Raw genomic sequence first — 21424 nt, forward strand, 5'->3', positions numbered from 1 at the left:
TTCATCACCTAGAGAGTGCTCAATAAATCCTCACTGAATAAATGAGTTTGGGTTTCTCCTGCAACACTGAATCAGGAAAGCAGTGTAGCCATGGGGAAAGAGGAAGTGGAGATCCTCATCCTTCCCACGGTCCAGGCTAGCTCCATAGCCTGGGGCCAATCAGTGAATATCAACTGTGCCTCAGTTTCCTACATCCATACATGGGAAGAACCATCTTTTCCCCGTCGCTTTTCTGCCATGCACCAAGAGTAAAAGAGGCACAAATGTACAAGCTCAACTTGCAGCAATTAATGTAATGGCTCTGTGATTCTGAAGGACACCGTGAGGTGTGTTGTTCTGTTAAAGAAAATGCCAGCAAATCAGAGACATCCCCATAGAAACCAGAAGATGTGGTTAGTGTTTGTACCATGAAATGTCTACGTGTTCTGAGGTGGGCTAAAGGACAGTTGCTTTTCTTCCCTATTAAATAGGTGGTTAGACTCAGACATAAGGGTACAGGAAGCAGAACGGTGTCAGAGACAAAGACGACTGCATGGAGTCTGGTGAGAAACCATCCCCAAAGCAGCAATTTTTTGGATGAGTCTCAGCCTTTCTGAGCCTCTGTTATTCTAACTGCAAAGTGATACAATTAACAATAACAAAAATTTGATAAGAGCAAATACATTTGACATTTTTAATGCACCTGCTACTATTCTAAGCCCTTTAAAGATACACATTTATTTCGATTCATAGAACACCCCATGATGCAGGAGCTGTTACTATCCACATTGTACTGAGAAATGTGGAGAAAGTTCCAGTAACTTGCCAAGGATGTAGCTGGCAAGTTGGAGCACTGAGATTTGAACCCAGGGCTTTGGCCTCCAGAGTCTGTGCACTAACCACTATAATACCTCTGAGAGTGTGAGGGGCAAATGAGTGACAACACATTGCTTTGGAAGTGAAAGGCGATCTAAACCTGCAAGTATTAACAGTATTAAAAACAACAATAACAATGGTAGGTACCTCCGATACCTCTGACTTTATTTCTCTGGTCACAGTTTTCTCCTCTGTAAAATGGGTGGGCAGGCTTTGCGTTGGATAATCTCTGAGGTCCCTTCCACTTCTCCCATTCTGATAATGAAAGGTCCTTCTTTCCTCACATAGGACTGAGAGAAGGGCAAGCCACCGGCTTGCAGAACTTGGAGGCTGATACAGGGAAGCCTACCCAGGACAGAGCTGGAAAAGCCAAGGCACACAGTGGGGACACACCAGAGGGCAGGCCTCAGAACCCTGACAGCCTTCTGAAACTCTGGTGGGGTGGAGGGAGGTTGTGGGCTAGTGGTTGGCTGGGCTGCAAGGAGAAGAAAGGACTCCACAGAGCAATTTATAACAGCTGCTCAGTAAGTGCTCATTTGTTTCTCTCCACCTTGGAAGAGGGCTTAGTGTGTGTGAGAGGGGGATGCTACATAAACCAGCACTAGAACCATGGGCTTACCAGAAAGAACTGGGGCACTCTGCAGGGGCAGTGTCTGGGGAAGGGTTCTCCAAAAAAGGTGACATTTCAGAGGGGCCTGGATGGATGAGTAGGATTTCAACAGGCAGAGATGAAAGGGGAGGGTGCTCCAGGCAAAAAGCAAGAACTCCCAGCAGCCGTGAAGAACAGCTGGTGTTTGGCAACAGCCAGTGTGTCCAGAGCAAGTGTTGTGTGTGTGTGAGGGAGAGAGGGTGAGGCTCGAAAATTAGGTTGTGGCCACAGTGGGCAGGGTGGGCCTTGCCTTGTGCACTAGGCTGAGGGGTTATCCCGCGGCCTGAACACCTTGGGAGGCCTTTGAAGATTTACTTAGTGCTTTATTAACAAATAGGTATTGGGCTTTGGGTTTTTGGTGTTTTGTTTTTTAACGATTCATGCCCACAGTAGAATAGACAGAAGGTTCAGAAAAGTATAAAGAATAAGATCCCCTTTTAGTTTCTGTTCCCAGAGATAACAGCTGGAGTGACGCCAGGCCGTTAGCGGGTTTTCGGGGTGCATTCCTAGACACCACCTCTCCAGTGAGTCAGCAAGGGCCAGACTGATGCCCCTCCTTGGGAACCTGAATCGGGGCAAGGAGCCTAGGGGGCCTAGGGGGCAGAGGGGCCGGGGAAGCCCGACCAGTCAGGCAGGCTAAATCGGCAGGGGCCCCGCCCTCGCCACTCCCTGGCAGTCTCAGGTCGCGCCTGCAGGCCCGGACCCGCCGCTCGGCGCGCGCACGTCCAGGAGGGCGCCCAGGGGGCGCCGCTTCCCCTTGAGCTCCGCTGGGGGACTGGTCCAGCCGCGCGGATCCGGGCGGAAAGAGTCGGGCGGAGCGGGCGGCGGGGCAGGCGTCTGCTTGACAGCTGGGAGCCGAGCGGGCGCGCGGGCAGGTCCGCGGGAAGCGTACACGCTCAAGGTAACGTGGAGGAAGGTTGAGGGTTGAGGGTGGGCACCCGGGGCGCGGCGCTTCCTGCCTGCTTCTCCGGCTGCGAAGTGTGAGCGCGTGTGTGCAGCGCATGGAGTTCGCAGAGGGCCTGGCTGGAGGCTGTGTGCCCTTGGGTGGGAACAGCTGGCTCCCCTGCCACCCCCAGGCCTGGCCTGGCCCTTGCTCCCCTCGCTGTCACTCGGTAACGGGACTGGAGGGGAGCCGAGAAGCCCTAGGGTTTTGGTCAGGAAGGGACCTTAGGAACCCTCCAGCCTCATCCAGCCTCTTCATTTCACAGATGAGGAAACTGAGGCTCAGAAGGGTAGAGTGACTTGACCAAGGTCTCAGGCCTAAGAACCAAAACTCCTACCTTGCAGGTCAATGCTACTAGGAGCCCTGGCCACACAGGCAGCACCCACAACTCTTGCCATGTGTAGAAACAAAGAACCGAGACAGACAGACAGACAGACACAGAGAGAGAGAACCTCCCAGAGCAAAGGAAGGCGGTCAGGAAGTGGGCGGCTGCTGAGGCTTGGCTTCCGCCCTGGCCCCAGCGTGTGCTGGTCTGGCTGTGTGGCTCAGCGGCCCTGTGCTGACTCTGCCCGTGTGTGTGTGTGTGTGTGTGTGTGTGTACACGCGCCCGTGCGTGCTCGTGGTGTGTGTGTGTGTGTACACGCGCCCGTGCGTGCTCGTGGTGTGTGTGTGTGTGTGTGTCTGTGCACCCATGCATGCCCTGGATGCAGTGAATGTGCCCTGCCACGTGGGAAAGCCCTCTGAGTTCATTCATCTGCTTACAAGGTGTGCTTGGGAACTTGCCCTGTTTGGCTCTGTGGAGGACACCAGGAGTCTCAAAGGAATTCCTTCCGTGTGACTCTAGAGGACAGAAAGGGTCAGTCCGTGGGAGTCCCCAGGGTGGTCAGAGGTCAGGAGGAAGAACCTAACTCGTGAGATGGTGAGTTCCTTGTCTCTGGAAGAAAACAGCATGTACCGAAGAGTCTTTTTATCAAGGATGTGGGCATAGGGATATGAAGTCAGGGCAGCTTGCTCCACTTGGAATCAGCATTTTTGTTGGAGGGTCCAGGGTTCATGCCCCTTTTCAGGTGAAATTAACATGCACAACCTTATGGGATAGTATTTGTCCATAAGAGCAACTTTATGCATAGTTTTTGAGTGATAAGTGAGGGGCTTCATGTATGGCTTCCGAGGTCCTGTCACCTCTCGGTTCTATACTGTAAAGCATGTAGAGGGAGTCTGGAGGAAGGAGGTTACTTCTGGAAGGAGTGACTCACAGAGGGCGTCCTGGAGGTGGCACTGAGGCCGGGCCTTGAACAGGAGTCTGGGTCTGGGCATCTTGGGGAAGGACGGCTGAGCAAAGCCGTGAAGGTGGGATGTACCTGAGGAGCGAGGAAGAATGTGGTGGACAGTTCGGTAAGGAGTGCTGCCTGGGAGAGATGGCAGAGGCTTGGAGTGTTCGCCTCGTTATTAAGCCTAGGGATGTTTGGATGCTTTCTAAGAAGGGAAGTGGTGTTTTTGATGCTGGGTTCAGAAGAACATGTCATCTGCAGCTGGGTATGGGATGTCCTGCAGTGGAGGAAGCTTTGGGAACAGAACCTGGGAAGAAGCCCGTTGCAGTGACCATGAGGGGTTGAACAGGGCTGGTGGGAATGGACAGGAAGGGGCTAAAAGTCTTGGGGGTGGGGGAAAAGTCATCTGCTATGTGCCGGGGCCTGTGGTAGGAGATTTTCATGTTTAATCTCATTGATTCCTCCTGACAGCCTCATGAGGAGATTGCTATGATCGTTCCATATTGTAGAGGAGGAAACTGAGAGAGAGGTTAAGTGGTTTATCCAAGGTCATATAGCAAATAAGTGGTGGGATGGGGATTTTAACCCAGAGAACAATGGAGTAGATGCAATCTGGTAACTGAATAAATGTCAGGGACTAGAGCAGAAGAGACCAAGATGATGGCGATTTGAGTTCCAGAGTTGGAGTGGTTGGTAATGCCACTGATGGAGATGGAATCCCAGGTGTGGGGAGTGATTGGAGATGTGTCAGCCTGTGGTGAGCCTGCAGAAGGCAGGCCCCAGCACTGCGGCAGTGGCCACAGTAGCCATCCATTCTGCCTTGGGGCTCCTTGTCGCAATAATTTGCTGAACCTGTTGTGGGGAAGGAGGGTTGAACCTGCAAGCTGCCTGGGTACTGGCAATGCAACTGAGAGAAGTTAGGCTGGAGGAGAGCTAGTGAGGGATTCCTCAGGGACTGGCTAATCACCCACTGAGTTCACATCACTCCTGCTTTTCTTCCACACAAAATAATGTCTATTCTGTTGCAATGCACAGAGGACTCAGGCACTTGCCATGATACTTTAGGTGAGAATTAGTTCAGATTTTATATTTTCCAAGGCCCTGGTTCCCTCGTATGTTCCCCTAGAGAAGAGCTAAAAGATGCAATTGCCAGTATTGCAGAATATTGCAGAATTCAGGATCCTAAGAGCAGGTCCAGGGCCTTTTACAATGTCATAGAATCATGGTGTTCTAGAGGCAAGTCTGCCCTATATTACGGATGGAGAAACTGAGTCTTTGCGAAATCATGGTCCTTTGTCAGCTGTTAGTGAGTGGCAGAAATGGGCCCAGGCCCTTGGGCTCCAGAGGTTTTGCTTTCTCCACTGACACACAGGGAGGCTGCTGTCTTGCAGAGGAGCCTCCAGGGTTTCCTATAAAATAGCCCTGGGGGCCGGGCGTGGTGGCTCACACCTGTAATCCCAGCACTTTGGAGGCCGAGGCTGGGTGGATCACCAGAGGTCAGAAGTTCAAGACCAGCCTGGCCAACATGGTGAAACCTCATTTCTACTAAAAATACAAAAATCAGCTGGGCATGGTGGCAGGCACCTGTAAGCCCAGCTATTCAGGAGACCAAGGCAGGAGAATTGGTTGAACCCAGAAGGCGGAAGTTGCAGTGAGCTGAGATCGTGCCATTGTCACTCCAGCCTGAGTGACAAGAGCAAGACTCCATCTCAAAATAATAATAATAAAAAAAATTTTTTTTTAAAAGCCCAGGGGACAGTGTTATAGACAGGTCAACGGACCATTTCAAACTGGTACACTTTTCGTTCCTACCAACACAACACACACACACACACACACACACACACACAAGAAACAGCAACAACAACAAAAACCAGCACATTGTTCCACTCATCCATCTGTTGGTCATTTCTTTGCCTTTTCAAATTGCTTTCTTTCCTGTGAGAGAAATTTGATAAAGCACAGTTTAGTTAGAGCTGTAAAGGGTTCCATCCAAGTACAGGGTCAGGGGGAAGTCCCAATAAATCCAGATGGTACCTGTGTGCACCACCAGAATCCTAAGGCACGGGCAGGGAAGCAGGAAAGGAGAGGATGGCTGTAAGGATTGAGGAAGGAGGAGAGACAAAGTGCAGAGAAAAAGGAAAAGAGGAAAAGCTGAGTTTGTGCGGCAGACACGTCAGTGGCATGGGCAGAGCCTACTTGGGGACCTGTATTTTGGGAACCTGGCTCCCCAGTACTCAGAGGCAGCATGAAGCAGGGAGATAACCAGGTGGACATGAAGAAGCCAAAGGGAGTCACTCTTATAATACATCATCCAACCTCGGGCACTGCCGGGAATAAAAGGGGGAATATTCATAGCAATGCTGGGACCACAAGCATAGCCAGGATGTCCCAGGCAAACTGGTCACCTTCACAACAGCAATGCACAGAAAGTGCCAAGCACAGCCCAAGGGCTGTCCGTGTATTCCCTTGTGGAAGCCTCACTGCAACCCAATTGGCTAGGCACTGCCATCGTGCCCATTTTATACAGAAGTTAACTGAGGAAGAGAGAGGCACAGTATCATGCCAGTACACGGTTGAGGCAGGATTTGAACTCAGGCAGCTTGGCTGTTTCAGAGCCTGCACCATAAGCGTCATGCTCCACTGGCTCTCTACTCACCAACAGCATCCACACGAAGACACCCCCTTCCCCTCACAGGACTCAGCAGAGGGACCTTTGGGGTCTGTTTCCCCTCACAGCTGCTCTAACTGGTCAAGTTAGCATGATGTCATCCGGATGACATAAACAAGTTTGCGGTCAGGCTGAGGTGAGGGGGAGGACAACCTTCAGTCGGGTTCGTCCTCTACAGGCTCCACACCTTGGACACAGTGCTGAGTCTTGGCCTCAGGTCTTGGAGTTCTCAGTCATCCTTGCCTTGTAACTGCTCTGCCCTTTCACTGAAGGCTGAGTTAGATACAGGAAGGACCTCCTGAAGTTCAGTGTTAGGGACGGGTTCCTCTAGGACCTCATCTGCCTGGGGCTACTAGAGGGTGCCACCCTGTGATGACAAAGTTATCTCCAGGGCCTCTTCCAGCTTGAGGGCTATAGAATTTTCTTTTGTGACAGATTCTTCAGGAGACAGTGCATGCCCCTCGTCAGTGTGTTTTGGCTCCCAGCCCTGGCTTTCTCAGAATGCCAGCAAGACACTTTCTTCCCTTGTCTGTTGACATATCCTGGATGGGGCTGGCCAAGGGAGGCATTTATAGGGCAGCAGGCTCTATGGTGGGTGGAGTCTGACTCTGGGTGATGCTCCATGTGTTTCTAGAAGATGCAGGGAGGTAGGAGCAGGCAAGCTTCCCCTGTGGTTCAGATTCCAAGGGCCTCTGTCTGCACCCCATCTGTGCTGAAGCTCCCTCATTCACACAATAGAGCTGCTCTGCCTGGGGGTGGACAAATGTGAGGCTGGGCCTGAGAACTTGTGGGAAAGTGGAAACGGCGTTTTACCCAAGCAAATTCCAGCAGTGAGGTTGGATAGGCTTGACACCCAGCCCTGTGCTTGTGGTGTACCCCTGAGCCTGTGGAACGCTGTGCCCTTCTGGGCTTAGTTAGAGGAAAGGTGAGAAGGTTGAGACGTAGCACACATGCGACAGGTGCACCAGGACAAGCTGGAACCAGTGGGTGTGGCTGCCCTCCTCCCAGAACCTTCACTTGTATTTCTGTGAAGTAAAGACAGCTTCCTTTACTCCCTTTTTAACTCACAGCAGCACCAGGGGACGTGGGAGGTTGGCTACAATGACCCAATTACCAGTGCAGACAAGAGGAAAATCTCCTATTACCTGGGAGATTGGTTTATTTTCACTTTATTTACTTTAGAGATTGCTCAGCATTGAGCTCTGGGATTTGCAGTCTGCTAGAGTTCTTTTGGTAAATGGATGGAGCTTTGCCACATTGTCCACTGCACATAACCACATACCTTCACCTGCTGGGATAGAGGGTTGGATTGGTGCGGATGCGGGAGGGAGGCCAACTTCCTGCAGCCCCACTTTGACCAAACATGGAACTCCAGGGACCTTCTTTCCACTGCACCTCAAGGTTGATGCACAGAAATACACCAGGCATGGCTGAGAGTTTGGCATAAATGAACTCATCTTTATAACAGATTTAGGAAATAGGCACTGTTATCATTCTCCCCATTTTATAGATGAGGAAGCCAAGGTCGCGAGAGGCTGAGTAACTTTTCCAAGGTCACACAGCTGATAAGAGGCTGAGCTGGGATTTGAATCCAGGCAGTCTGGCTCTAGGGCCAAGTCCTCAACCATTCCACAGCCTGCCGTCTCTGAATGCTTAGTGCAGAGCCTGGGTTGTGACTCTAACCAGTCATGTGTCTTTGGGATTAGCCCTCTAAACCTGAGTTTCTTTTCTCTTCATTGAAGTGGGAATACAGGAGTTACCTGTTGATCCGTGTCAGGTGAATTAAGGGATGTGAGGAAGCACGTGGTCCATGCACACGTGACCCCATGGGTCATGGTGGCGTTACCTCTTTTGAGAGCTTGTGGTTGAGTTCCATGCTAAGGGTGTACTCCTCCCCTTGTTGGTCCTTCTCAACTAACTTGTTGAGATGTACTCCTCCCCTTGTTGGTCCTTCATAACTTGTGCTTGTCTTGGACTGAAATTCCCTAGGAGGCAGAGGCAGAGTCTCTCACCTAATTAGCTTCTATGTGTGCTGAGTCCCTGATGTGCCAGCAAAGGCCCCTGCAGCGTGTCTGGTCTAAGAAGAGAGGGGTGGTCCATGCAGCAGGCATGCACAGTCCCTTTGAGGGGATGTGTTTTTTCAAAATAACACAGACTGGGTGGCTTGGACAACCAAAATTTATTTTCTCACAGTTCTAGAGGCTGGACGTCTAAGATCATGGTGTCAGTTTGGTGGGTAGAGGTTCTCTCCTTGGCTTGCAGAAAGCCACTTTCTTTTTGTGTCCTCACATGGCAGGGAGAGGGAGAGAATGGGAGAGGAAGAAGGGAGAGGGAGGGTGGAGGGAGAAGGGCAGGGGAGAGGGAGGAGAAAGAGATGGGTGGGGGGGGAGAGAGAGAGCAAGAGAGAGAGAGAGAGCTCTCTGGTGTCTCTTCTTATAAGGGCACTAATCCCATCATGAGAACCCCACCCTCATGACCTCATCTAAACCTAATCACCTCATCTAAACCTAATCACCTCCTAAAAGCCTTATCTCCAAATACCATCACATTGGAGGCTAGGGCTTCAACATATGAATTGTTGGGGGGACATAATTTAGCTCATAACAGGGGATGATATAAAAAATAACCAATGATGTTAGTGTTTATAGGCAAGTAAGTAAGATATATTTCTCATGGCTTTAGAGAGGAGGTAAGATTTGAGCTGCACGTAGAAATACAGCCCAGGCTGGAAAGCATTTACAGCGCAGGGCCCTGAGGCACAGGAACACACCCCCTCGACAGGGCCATGCCCTTCTGAAGGCATGAATGGGGTCAGGAGGTCAGGGGGAAGGAGATGAGAGACATTGGCCAGAGAGACACCTCGTACCTTCAGCCAGGTTTCGTTTTTCTGTGGGGAAGGAGATAGTTTGTCAAGGATATGATTTCTTTTTTCCTTTCTTTCTCTACTCTTCTCTTTCTTTGTTTCTTTCTTTTTTTTTTTTTTTGTTCTTGTTGCCCAGGCTGGAGTGCAATGGCATGATCTTGGTTCAGTGCTACCTACCTACACCTCCCGGGTTCAAGAGATTCTCCTGCCTCAGCCTTCCAAATAGCTGGGATTACAGGCATGCACCACCATGCCCAGCTAATTTTTATATTTTTAGTAGAGACGGGGTTTCTCCATGTTGGTCAGGCTGGTCTCAAACTCCCAACCTCAAATGATCCGCCTGCCTCAGCCTCTCAAAGTGTTGGGAATACAGGCGTGAGCCACCACACCTGGCCCAAAGCTACTATTTCTTAACCTGAGCAGGGCTGAAATTTTAGAGGCTTTCTTCCCAAGGCAAGTTTTCTGAGCCAGACAGCAGCAGCACCACCATCCCCAGAGGAGGACGCGGTGGGAGTGAGGGTAGGAAGTTCTTGGAAGTTCATTTCTGTGGGTAGTGTCATGTGAATCATGATCAGAAATTGCCATTGGGGAGATACCATCAGGAATAACAAATTGTTCAGCAGAAGAACTTCTAGATCTTTCAGTGGTGTCATGGCCTGCAGTGGCTTTTAGGTTTTTGGGTCTTCTGGGAGTTTGGATTGAATAGACACCCCGAATACAGATCATCCACGGGACAGAGATCTTGACTCACAGGGCCTTTGGTGTGGCGTCTGGGTGCATGGACACTGCCTTCCCTACAGAATCCCACAGAGGGAAGGCCATCCAACTCTTCTTTATGTTATTTTTACTGTACTGTCTTCAGTGGGCAGAGAGTTGAGATTTAGGGTTTTTTCTTTGTTTGCTTTTGGATCTTCACTTTTTTATTGTGATAAAATACACATAACATAAAATGTACCATTTAAACCGTTTTAAGCGTGCTGTGCAATGGCAGTAAGTATATTCACATTGCGAATTGTTTCATCTTCTCAAACTGACAGGGTTTGACAAGGTTTGGTTTTTACTGTGGCTGCAGGAAGTCATACAGTGATACTGTCTCAGCTCCCTCTCTGCACAATGGCCTCACCATCAGATGTCCTGTCGACTTTTGTAATCTTTCTGCTGCCGTTTCTCTCTTGTTCCTTTCTGTTTGTTTGGGTTTTTAAAAAAATTATCTGCTTCAATCAAAAGCGCTTCCGTGAGACTGCCCTCCTGTGGGCTGAGAACTTTGTGCAGAACCTTGTATATTTCTCCCCAGGGTCCTAGAAGGTAGTACAATCACCCACCCTTTCCAGATGAGGAAACTGAGCGCCTCAGATGTCAGTAACATACCCGAGGCGGTGTAATTTCAGAGCTGGGACTCGATTCTGGACTCTCTGATTCTTCCTGCTTCATCTAGACAGGGGTGTCATTGTACAGAGTCAAGCACAGCTTCCCTGCCTGGGCACATTAGTGTCTATTTGAGAAGTTTTCTAGGATCTGCACGGATCTGGGTTTGTATTATGTGAACCATGTTCCATTAGGATTCTTAACTGGGGCCTTTAGCCAAAAAGGATTCACTTAAAAATAGCTTCATTACATACCATAGATAAACTGCTAATGGAACTTACCAAACTGTTAAATTAAGCTTTTCAACGAATGACACACATACTATAAAAATGTGAGTTTAGCTTTGACTGTGATTCCTCCCAAGGCGGAGAATTCGTGCGCCTTCTCTGGCTAGCAGGGGTTTAGTCACCATCTCAGCTCCTGTTCTTGGTCGTGATCTGTTTTGCTTTTCTGTCCCCTCTCGGTATCTCACCGCAGCTTGATTCTGCGTTTCCTCAGGACACAGTTTGTTCCTAGGCCGTGGTTGTCCTGGCCACAGATACTACAGAGTGTATTTGCCGTTTCCCCAGCGAGCATTCTTGCTAGCTTCCGACACATCTGCGACGTGTCCTCTGGCACATTTCCTATGCTTGTCATTTCCCTCCCCATGGACTGCAAGCCCCTGCTGTGTGTCTCAGAACTCAGATTTCTGGGTTCAACTTTCTTTGGGGCACAGGGTTCTGATGTGGCTTAACTCTCAGAACAAAGTCAGGGGGGAAGCAGCAAGGCGTTCAGCAAACTTCTCCGTGGGCTGCATGCTTCATAAGAAGATAATTTGTCAAGTGCCTGCCATGTGCCAGACATTTTCTGATATAGGTCTTACCATGTCCTTTTTACAATTGAGGAAACTGAGGCTCAGAGAGGCTCAACAACTTGTGTGGGTTCACACCAGACACCTAGTCCTGGTGTAGACACCTGCACCATGGACACCTCCCCCAGGCTGTTGATCCCCCTCTGCCTGACTGGCTTCCTACAAAGGGCTGACCCTTTGGGTTGCAGGGTCTGCTTGATGACAGAGCTCTCTCCACACGCCTGTAAAATGGGAGCCAGAAGCTGCCGATGCCATGTCAGGTGAGCCGCCCCGGGCACAGGCCATCCAGAAATATAGGGATGGAAAAGGCTGGTTTAAAAGTCTGTTGTAGTACTTCTTTTTAAGGAATGCATCTTTAGTCCATTGAACTGCAGCTTGAACCAAACCAGAGACACAAAAAGGAACTTTCAGGTAAAATGAGTGTCAATGAAAAAAGAAAAATTACTCGGCTTCCATTCCGTAGGCACACATCGCAAACTAAATGTATTTTTTAAAAATGTACAAGCCCTGTTTACAGAAGTTTGAAATAGAATGAAAAGTTCTAATTTGTACTCAATAGCAGTTAGATCATAACACACACCACATCTGAATTTTCTGACACTTTAGGGGTTACATCGTTGTGATTTAATGCCAATAAAACAAAAGACAAAATGGATCAATATGTACTTATTGAACACCTGCTGTATGAAGTGCTTTGTACAAGGAAAAGGGACACAATATTTCTTTTGACCAGACACAAGTGCAGAGAGAGGTGACCTCCCCAGATAGCATGTGCAACTTTTGCCAAGGAGATGGGACAGAATGAACGTGCTCTAGAAAGAAACTGGGCCTTGGAGAGGGCTTAGCCAAGTAGGTGGGAACTGAGCTTTGTCTTCAAGGATGGTAGAATTCAGCAGGTAAGTGGTGGCAGGAAGTCCTGGGAGGACTGTTCCATGAGTGTCCTTCTGTCCATCTTAATAGACATGTCTGAGGGTCATTCTTAGGGAAATTAAACCAGTGACATTCTGCCCAGGCTGTAGAATGTGCCTGCCAATATTTGTGAGGGTCACACTCTCCTGCTGGCCTTCACTGACTAGTTTATAATCTAGAAGGAGGTGAGATTTCTCCCAGCAGGGAGCCAGGATTCGATTCTGGACTTTCTGATCCTTCCTCCTTCGTCTAGACAGGGATGTTGTCATATAGAACCTAGCACAGCTGGCCCTGCCTCGGCATGTACTCTGGCAGGTTTCCGGAATCAGCACGGATTTGGGCATGTTTGATGTGGACTATGTCCCATTAGGATGGAGATGGTATTCAGCACCCTGTAGAAGGTGCCAGAGAGCTATCGAGTGGAAGAAGATGGGGCCACCCTCAGAGACTCACCCTCTCCTTATACAGTTATCCACCAGGAAAAGCCAGCCAAAGCAGAATGAGAGATGCCCAGATGATAGGCCCACTAATGAGTTCTTTCATGCCTGCTGCCTGATTTCTTTTCAGTCCTGGTTATAGAGCCGAAGGCAGCTGTTCACAATTGGGCCATGTCCTAGGCCTGGGTAACAGTGGTTAGTCCAGCCCTCCCTGTCCCAGCCTCACATGTGCGTTCAACCCCAGCAGCCACACAGCCTCTGTCTGCAACCTGTGAAGTGGCTGGGCCATCTCAGAGGTGCTTTAGAGCGAAATGTTAACTAGCAGAGTGACAGTCACGGGTGACCGTCTTGCCCTCACTGAGAGGATGCAGGATACGTGTGCCCGCTTCATTGCTGCAGGCAGTTCGCCTGTGAACTCCAGGCTGATTGGGCCTCACTGGAGCCCCTGGGGGTGTGTTTTCCTTTTGTGAACTAAGATGTAAGTTGAGTGACTAAGCCATGTCTCCCATTGTCCTGCCCTGTCCCGTTCGGAATGCAAATGCCCACGTGGTGTGACTTCTAATGCTGTTCTTTTAGGACATGGTCCACAGAAGCTGGGAGCGGGCAGACAGGAACGTCAGAAAGCTCAGGTGGAGAAGCTGTGCCAGGCGGCAGCATCGGGTGTGAGGGAGGAAGAGCGTGGTTTATGTTCAGCTTCACCACTTGCTCTCTGTGGGCCTCAGTTGCCTCATCCATGAAAGAGCTGCGCTTTGTGTCCCTGAGGGAATTGATAAGGATGGAATTACACAGTGAAAATAGGAAAGTCCTTCATGAACATAAAGCCTTTTAAATGGAGGTTGCTTATTTTTGTACAGCGAAGTAGTTTCCATTCATTTATCAGTTTGGCCTGAATTAACCTTTGCTGCTTCTGTCATTATAATAGATCCATTTAGCGTTGGCTCAGTCATCAATGATTCTTATCAAAAGGGCAAACTGCACAGTCCAGTTAGGTGGTTGAAGCTCAGCCAGTGCGCCACGGTCCAGAGCTCTCCAGCCTGTCCCATCAAGATCCTCAGGAGGAAGTAGGAAGGGGTCCAGGCTGACTGGGGCCCTCAGAAGTCTAGGCTATGTTTCCAACCAAAACAGCATGGAGACGCCCCTGAAGCAGAGTGGGAACCAAAGCCTACAGAAAGTGGGAAATGGAAAAATGGGGCTTTGTTACTTTTTAAGAAAGTCATACTGGGTGTGTCCTGCTATCTGGAGCTTCTGCCCTCCCTTTGCAAATATTTGCCTAGGGATGTGGAGGGTGGAGGCAACCATGGAGAATAAAGGAAGAAGGAGGGTGGGTGTTCTTGAGTACATATGTGTGGTCAGACAGCTGTCAACTTCAACTTGATGTAAATTCAAGTCACCTCTCACTGAGAGCCTACCATGTGCAAAGCTCTGCATTGCAAGCTAGTACAATTATTATTTTCCTTAGCTTAAAGGTGAGGAAACTGAGGCTTATAAAGTAGCTAAGCAACTTGCGTGAGGTCACATGGCTAGTAAGTGTAGAACCAGAATTCACATCCAGGCGCTTGACTGCAGAGCCCACTCAATAACCATAATGGGTTAAATTACGTACACGGAGATGATCTCTCTGTTGGTGAAGGTGTTTGCAATTCACACAGCAACCCACAGACTCTGCTTTCAAATCTGGACAGCAATGCAGTAAGGTATTCGTACTGAGTGTTATACACTTGGCTAAGCATATTAAATAAAATTATGACCGTGGAGGCACTTAGTACATTGTAAAATGCTCTACAAATGTGATATAATTATTGTCTCATAACTAAAATAAGGGGTTAAGTGGCTTGCCCAAGGACATGTAAGTTGCAAATGCCGAGTGAGGACGCCACCCCGGGACCTGGAACTTAGAACTTCAGCACCAGCGCTTTTTGTTTTCTTGACACCATCAAGGAAAGATTCACTCTGACTTTATCTGTTTCCCCCGAAGTGTTGTCAAATAAAAATTGGGCAGAGACCCTAAAGAAGAATAAGCTAACTTTTCTTCGCTACCTTTTATTAACTTGGGCTCTCCTCTCCTTTTTCAGTTCCCAGTGAAACTGAGAGTAGGGTCGTGGAAGAAGCTGGGGGGGTTCTCCAACTTGGGGGTTTGGGTAGCAGAAGCTGCAGAGGGATCATTTGTGTGTCCCCATCTCCTAGTTGAAAGGAGAGCCCTGGGCAAGGATGTGAGGAAAGAGGATGGGCAGGATATGTCGTTTTGCACTATGGATGGACCAGCATGTATTTTATAACCTCATAACACTGTGACCACAAATTATTTTAAAATTGTGAGTTCATCTAGAATCTGGGGTGTATCCCTGGGGCTTGTGTGTATGCAGGCCATATATATATATATATATATATTTTTTTTTTTTTTTTTTTTGAGTTGGAGTCTTGCTCTGTCACCAGGCTGGAGTGCAGTGGTGCGATCTCGGCTCACTGCAACCTCCAGTTCCCTGGTTCAAGCGATTCTCCTGCCTCAGCCTCCTGAGTAGCTGGGATTACAGGTACGCACCACCACACCCGGCTAATTTTTGTATTTATAATAGAGACAGGGTTTCACCATGTTGACCAGGCTGGTCTCAATCTCCTGACCTCGTGATCCGCCCACCTCAACTTCCCAAAGTGCTGGGATTACAGGCATGAGCCACCGCGGCCAGCCAAAATTTCTTAAATAAAGAAATCATAAATATTTTGTTCAAAAGATCTTAGGCTTGATACTGGAAAGATGAAAATAACTGCTGAACACAGTTCATATTTGTACAATTTGAAACAGTGCCAGAATTTTATCTTAGAACTGAAGCAAAGGGAGTCATTCTTTGTTACTAGCAATGTCTTATTTTTAAAATGTGCTCATTAATTTTAAAAGGGATAAGAAATTAACATTTATTTTACACCTTCCAGATACAGAAGCTATGCTGGAGCATTCGTGGGTATTTGCTCATTTATTCCTCAAAAAAATGCTTGTATAAGTGACACTGTTAGATGAATTTTTAAGATGAAGAAATCAAGACTCTGAGAGATTGAGTAATTTGATTCAAGTTTCTCAGATAGCAAGAGATGGCAGCAAGATGCCAGTATAAGCACACCTGACTACCAATCTGTAATTTTTTCAACAACCCACTGAGAAAATCCATTTTCAGTTTCTTTGTTTTTCATTTCTTCCCTAATCTCAGATCTTTCACCTAGATTCTGTCTTTTTCTGTTTTAAGTCCATCTTTTAAAATTTTTCATTTTCAGTGAGAATGAAAATGTGTGGCCGACCCCCAGGTTTTTTTTTTTTTTTTTTTTGTCACATAATGTCTTTATTTCTCTTATTCTTAAAGGATATCTTTTTAAGTATAGAATTCTCAGAAGACAGTCACCCGCTTTTACCATGTTGAAAGTATTTTACCACTGCCTTCTGTCCTGTTCGTCACTGATGAGAAATAACCTAACTGTTAGTCCCTTGAAGGTAATTTCTCTTTTCTCTGTGCTGCTTTTAAGACACTCTCTTTGTCTTTGGTGGTCTAAAACCTCACTGAGATGTGTCTGCTTATGGATTTATTTTTATTTATTCTTCTTGGGCTTCTTGAATATGTGTCTTGGTATTTTTCATCACTTCAGAAAATTCTTAGTCATTACCTGTTTAAATATTCTCTTCCTTCTCCTTCTGAAACTCCGAACAGATGTGAGTTAGACTCTTTTTCATGTCTCATAAGTTCTCTTTCGTATTTTTTCAGTGTCTTTGTCTTTTTGGGCTGCATTTTGGTTAATTTATTATTGACCCAGCTTCCAGTTTACTGTCTCTTTCTCAAACTGTATCTAATGTGCTCTTAAGTCTATCCACAGTTTGTCATTTCAATTATTTTTTTTTTATTTTTAAACATTCTCTTTGGTTCATTCTTCAAAACTTATTGGTTATTCCTCATGACTTTTTGTCTCTTGCACATATCTTCAAGCTTGGCTTTAATTTCTTTAAATACATTACAGTCATTTTTATAGTCAGCATCTGGATATTTATTATCTAAAGAAGCCCCTGGACAGTGAATTCCTTCCTTTCTTGTCAGTCCATCAATGCTTTTGGAAATTAGAAAAAAATTACATAAAACTTCTTAGTAGCTTCTAGTGGTAAGGTCCATCTAGGTACTTAGCCTGCCATAATGATGAAAATAGAAATCTAGCATGTTGTTGGAAAATTGACAAAATTAGGAGAGGGAAAACTGACCAGATGGAGATCGGCATGAGGAGCCTAGAATTGCCCACATGTGTTGAATGCACTTTATGAATGCCCTGAAGAGTGCATAGGGTGTTGTGATGAGAAGCCACTTGCCATGGGACTTGGCCAGCCTGGCACCCCACCCCACAGGACATGACACCAGAAGCAGTGTCACCAAACAAGATGAGGAAATTTCTAGGAGGCCTATTTAGAAGACATCATTTTATCAATGAGGGGCTCTTTTAGGAGAGGAAGGCTTGGTAGGACTTTTCCTCTAGTTCTGATCTGAGCCCTGCAAAAGCCAGTAGGACCTGTTGCCTTGGAATTCAAAGGATATGTGTTCTTCCATCCCAGTGGCCCTGTGGGAGTATCCAAGAATAGATGTAGATGGGACCACAGAGTCCATGCTGGCCTCCACTGCTCCTTCCCCCCACTTACTACATCCCATTGGTCACCCAGTCCTCTTGATTCCACCTCTAAATAGCTCTAGAATCTCTTCACCTGTGCCTACTGCTGCTGCCATCGCCCTGGTCCAAGATGTTGCCATCTCTTGCCTGGGCTGTAATGATTCCCTGAACCAGCCTCCATGTATCCACTCCATGTCCCTCCTCTTCCAATTTCACTCCCCGTAACCAGCCTCCATGTATCCACTCCATGTCCCTCCTCTTCCAATTTCACTCCCCGTAATCAGCCTCCATGTATCCACTCCATGTCCCTCTTCTTCCAATTTCACTCCCCACAAGCAGCCAAAGTCATCTGTTAAAAAATGCAAATCAGATCATGTCTCTCCCAACCTTTTAGATTTTTAACTTTAATGATTTCCTATGGCTTGTTGGGATAAAGTCCCGAATCTCTAACCTGGCCCATCAAGTCCTACTCTTCAACCTCATCTCCTACCGCTCTCTTCCACATTAGGATTGTTCTCACCACCCTGGTTTCCTTCCGTTTCTTGAACACACAAAAAAGCTCGTTCTACCTGAGGATATTTATGCCTGCTGTCCCCCATCCTTAACACGCTTCCCACCCACCTTTCCTTGGGTTGCTCCTATTCACCCCGTGGACCCCACATAAATGTAATTTCCTTTCTCTCGTCTTCTGTGTTGGTCCTGTTGCTTTGGGCTCCCGATAGCAAGCCCTTTGTATGTCTTCACGTCTTCATCAGAGCGCTTACCCCAATTGTGATCCATAATCATTGTTGTAATTTCTGTCCACTTTCTCCCCTCTCCACTACCTGGTAAGGGCTGAGTTCATCACCCTATCGCAGCACAAAGCACAAAGCCTGGCACATGGTAGCTGTTGCTTATTGGAGAATGCATCTGTGAATGAATCTGGCTTCGACTTCCATCCTTCCACTGGGACTGCTGTTACTGAGTTCACCCATGGCCTCCTCATTGATAATATTACTGAGTTGACCCATGGCCTCCTCATTGATAATATTACTGAGTTGACCTGTGACCTCCTCATTGATACGTCCAGGGTTTCTTCTCTGGAATGTCTGACATGTCTACAACATTTGAACCTGCTGTCAACCTCTAGTTCTGTAAACATTCTCCATCTTTTCTCATCCTTTGGTTTTGAGACAACATTATTTCCTTTGCTTTCTCTCTGAGCACTGCTTCTGAGCCTCCTTGGCTGATGTGCTCTGAGTGTCCCTTAAATGTCAGTGTCCTGCATGATTCCAGCCCTCAGTTTTTTCTGCTCCCTCTGCACAGTCTGTGAGCAGCCTTAATTATGTCTGTGGCTTCAACCCTTATATATTTCAACTGGCAAATCCCACACCTGTATGTCCAGCCCTGTCCCCACTCCTGCACACCAGATCTTTCTCTCACTGCATCCTAAATGCCTCCACCCCGATGTCCCATAGAAGCCTCAAGCTTAACATTTCCAAGTGGAACTAATTCTCTTCCTTGCCAAACTTGTTCTTCCTGTAGAATTTCCTATCTGGCTAAATAATGTCACCCATCTACCTAACCTCTGAAGCTAGATGTCATGGAGTCATCCTAGATACCTCTGCCAGCTCAGTACCCATGTTCAACTGTCATCACACTCTGTCTCTTGAATCTGTCCCTATCCCTCCTCTCTCTGCACTGCCACCACCTTAGTGCAGCCCCTGCTGTACTTGTTGGGGTCATGGCATCAACCTCTTACCTGGGCTCCCTCCTTCCATCTTCTTCCCCATCTAGCACTCATGCCAGAGATCTTGTCACAGAGAACAAAGCCTAATCAAGCCACCTCCCTGCCTCACCCCACACCTTTCTCCCTCATGCCCATACAGTGAAGCCCATCCTCCTGAGGATGACGTGCAAGCTTCTTCACAGCTTCCTTGTCTTTCCCTCTGGCTTTTGCTTCTCTTTGCAGCATTCATGGTCCTCTGAGCATGCCATCCCTTCTCAGTTCAGGCTTATAGTGTCAAGCAGGGTTCTAAAACATCAGAATCGCAAGGAAGGCCTGCTGTAAAAACATGGCATGCTGGGCCTCACCTGCAGAGGTGCTAACTCTGTGGGGTCTGAGATGAGGCCCAGGATCTGAATTGGTAACAAGTTTCCAGGGTCTGCGGGGGCTTCTCTTCTGGTGGCCACTGTGAGAACCACCAGTGTATCCTAAAAAGTGTGTGAGCCTCGGAGCTCCACTGCCTGGGTCCAAATCCTGCCTCTGCTACCCACTTCCTATGTCACTTAACCTCACCATGCCTCGGTTTACTTATCCATAAAAAGGGACCAATCCTTGAACTACCTTACAGGCTTTGGAGGAGGATTAAATGGGTTAGTACCCAGAAGACTTTCAAACACTGCCTGGGTTATTGTAAGTGTCAGGAACTGTTAGTTGCCACCATTGTTGGTTGTTATTTGTGTTATTATTTACATATTTGGTTGTGAATGTCTGCCTCCCTCTCTTTATTGCTTGCAGTTTTCTCGTCTCCTCTCAAGAATTCATTTCTTTTCTGAGGAGCGTTTTGCTAACACCCTCCCAGCCCCAGGCCTTCTGCACCCTTCTTTGTGCCCACGCAGGCCCGCGTGCACCATATCCTAGCATTTGCCACCCTGCACTCGCCTCTTTCCCAGGAGTTGGGCCCACTTGCTGTGTCTCCGCAAGGCTTCATTTTCTTCCAGCTTCATTGAGGTGTAACTGAAAGATAAAATTCTATAATTTTAAGGTGTCCAATATGATGATTTGATATATGTATGTGTTATGAAATGATACCCCAATCAAGTTGGTTAATATAGAATTCAAAGAGAAATTTTTTTTTATAAAGTTAGTTAACACATTCATCACCCCACCTAGTTACCATTTTTGCGTATGTGGCAGGAGCACTTAAAATGTACCCTCTTAGCAAATTTCAAGTGTACAATACAGTATTAAGTCATCACGCTATACATTAGATCTCTAGAACTTACCCACTTATCCACATTATAACTGCAATTTTGTATCCTTGGACCAACATTTCCCCGTTCTCCCCACCCATAGCCCCTTGCAACCACCATTCTACTCTCTGTTTCTCTGAGTTCAATTGTTGTAGATTCCACATATAAGTGAGATCATAAATTTGCTTTTCTCTCTCTGGCTTACCTCACTTAGCGTAATGCCCTCGAGGTTCAGCGTTCACCCCTGTTGTCGCAAATGGTAGGATTTCCTTCTTTTTGTGGATACATTATATTCTATTATGTATATGCGCGTGCGCAGACACACACGCACACACGCACACACACTGCACAGCTTCTTTATCCATCCGTCCGTTGATGGACACCTGGGTTGTTTCCATGTCTTGGAGACTGTGAATACTGCCGCTGTGAACACGGGAGTGCGGGATCACTTTGAGCCACTGATCGTGTTTCCTTCAGACACACACCTAGAAGTGGGCTTGTTGGATCATATGGTAGTTCTGTTTCTAGTTTTTTGAGGAATTTCCATGGCATTTTCCGTGTTTAGTCCCTGACTTCAATTTTGAGTCCCGGGAGCCCCGCAAAGTGTCTGGTACATCAGTGGGGGTAAAAAATGTTTCTTAATTAAATGATGGAGTTGGCATATGTTGCAGAATTTATTGAAAATACGGGCTGGGCGCGGTGGCTCACGCCTATAATCCCAGCACTCTGGGAGGCCATGGCGGTCAGATTACAAGGTCAGGAGATCAAGACCTTCCTGGCTAACACGGTGAAACCCCGTCTCTACTAAAAATATAAAGAAATTAACCAGGTGTGGTGGCGGGTACCTGTAGTCCCAGCTACTCGGGAGGCTGAGGCAGGAGAATGGCATGAACCTGGGAGGCGGAGCTTGCAGTGAGCTGAGATCGTGCCACTGCACTCCAGCCTGGGCGACAGAGCAAGAATCCATCTCAAAAAAAAAGAGAAAATATGGCAAAATGTGTCCAGTCTAGGAAAAGGACTGAATACC

The 21424-nt window shown here is 47.6% G+C and overlaps 1 protein-coding gene across 1 annotated transcript in view; it reads left to right on the plus strand.

Annotated features, from left to right (window-relative positions):
• The first annotated feature begins 2210 nt into the window (after positions 1-2210).
• Positions 2211-21424, plus strand: part of CRACR2A (calcium release activated channel regulator 2A) — a 131596-nt gene continuing 112382 nt past the window's right edge. Inside the window, exon 1 of the mRNA XM_025402662.1 lies at positions 2211-2405. The gene's annotated coding sequence lies outside the window, so the exon portion shown is untranslated. The remainder of the gene's footprint in view (positions 2406-21424) is intronic.

Source organism: Theropithecus gelada, chromosome 11 (genome assembly GCF_003255815.1).
Source record: "Theropithecus gelada isolate Dixy chromosome 11, Tgel_1.0, whole genome shotgun sequence".
Taxonomy (NCBI): domain Eukaryota; kingdom Metazoa; phylum Chordata; class Mammalia; order Primates; family Cercopithecidae; genus Theropithecus; species Theropithecus gelada.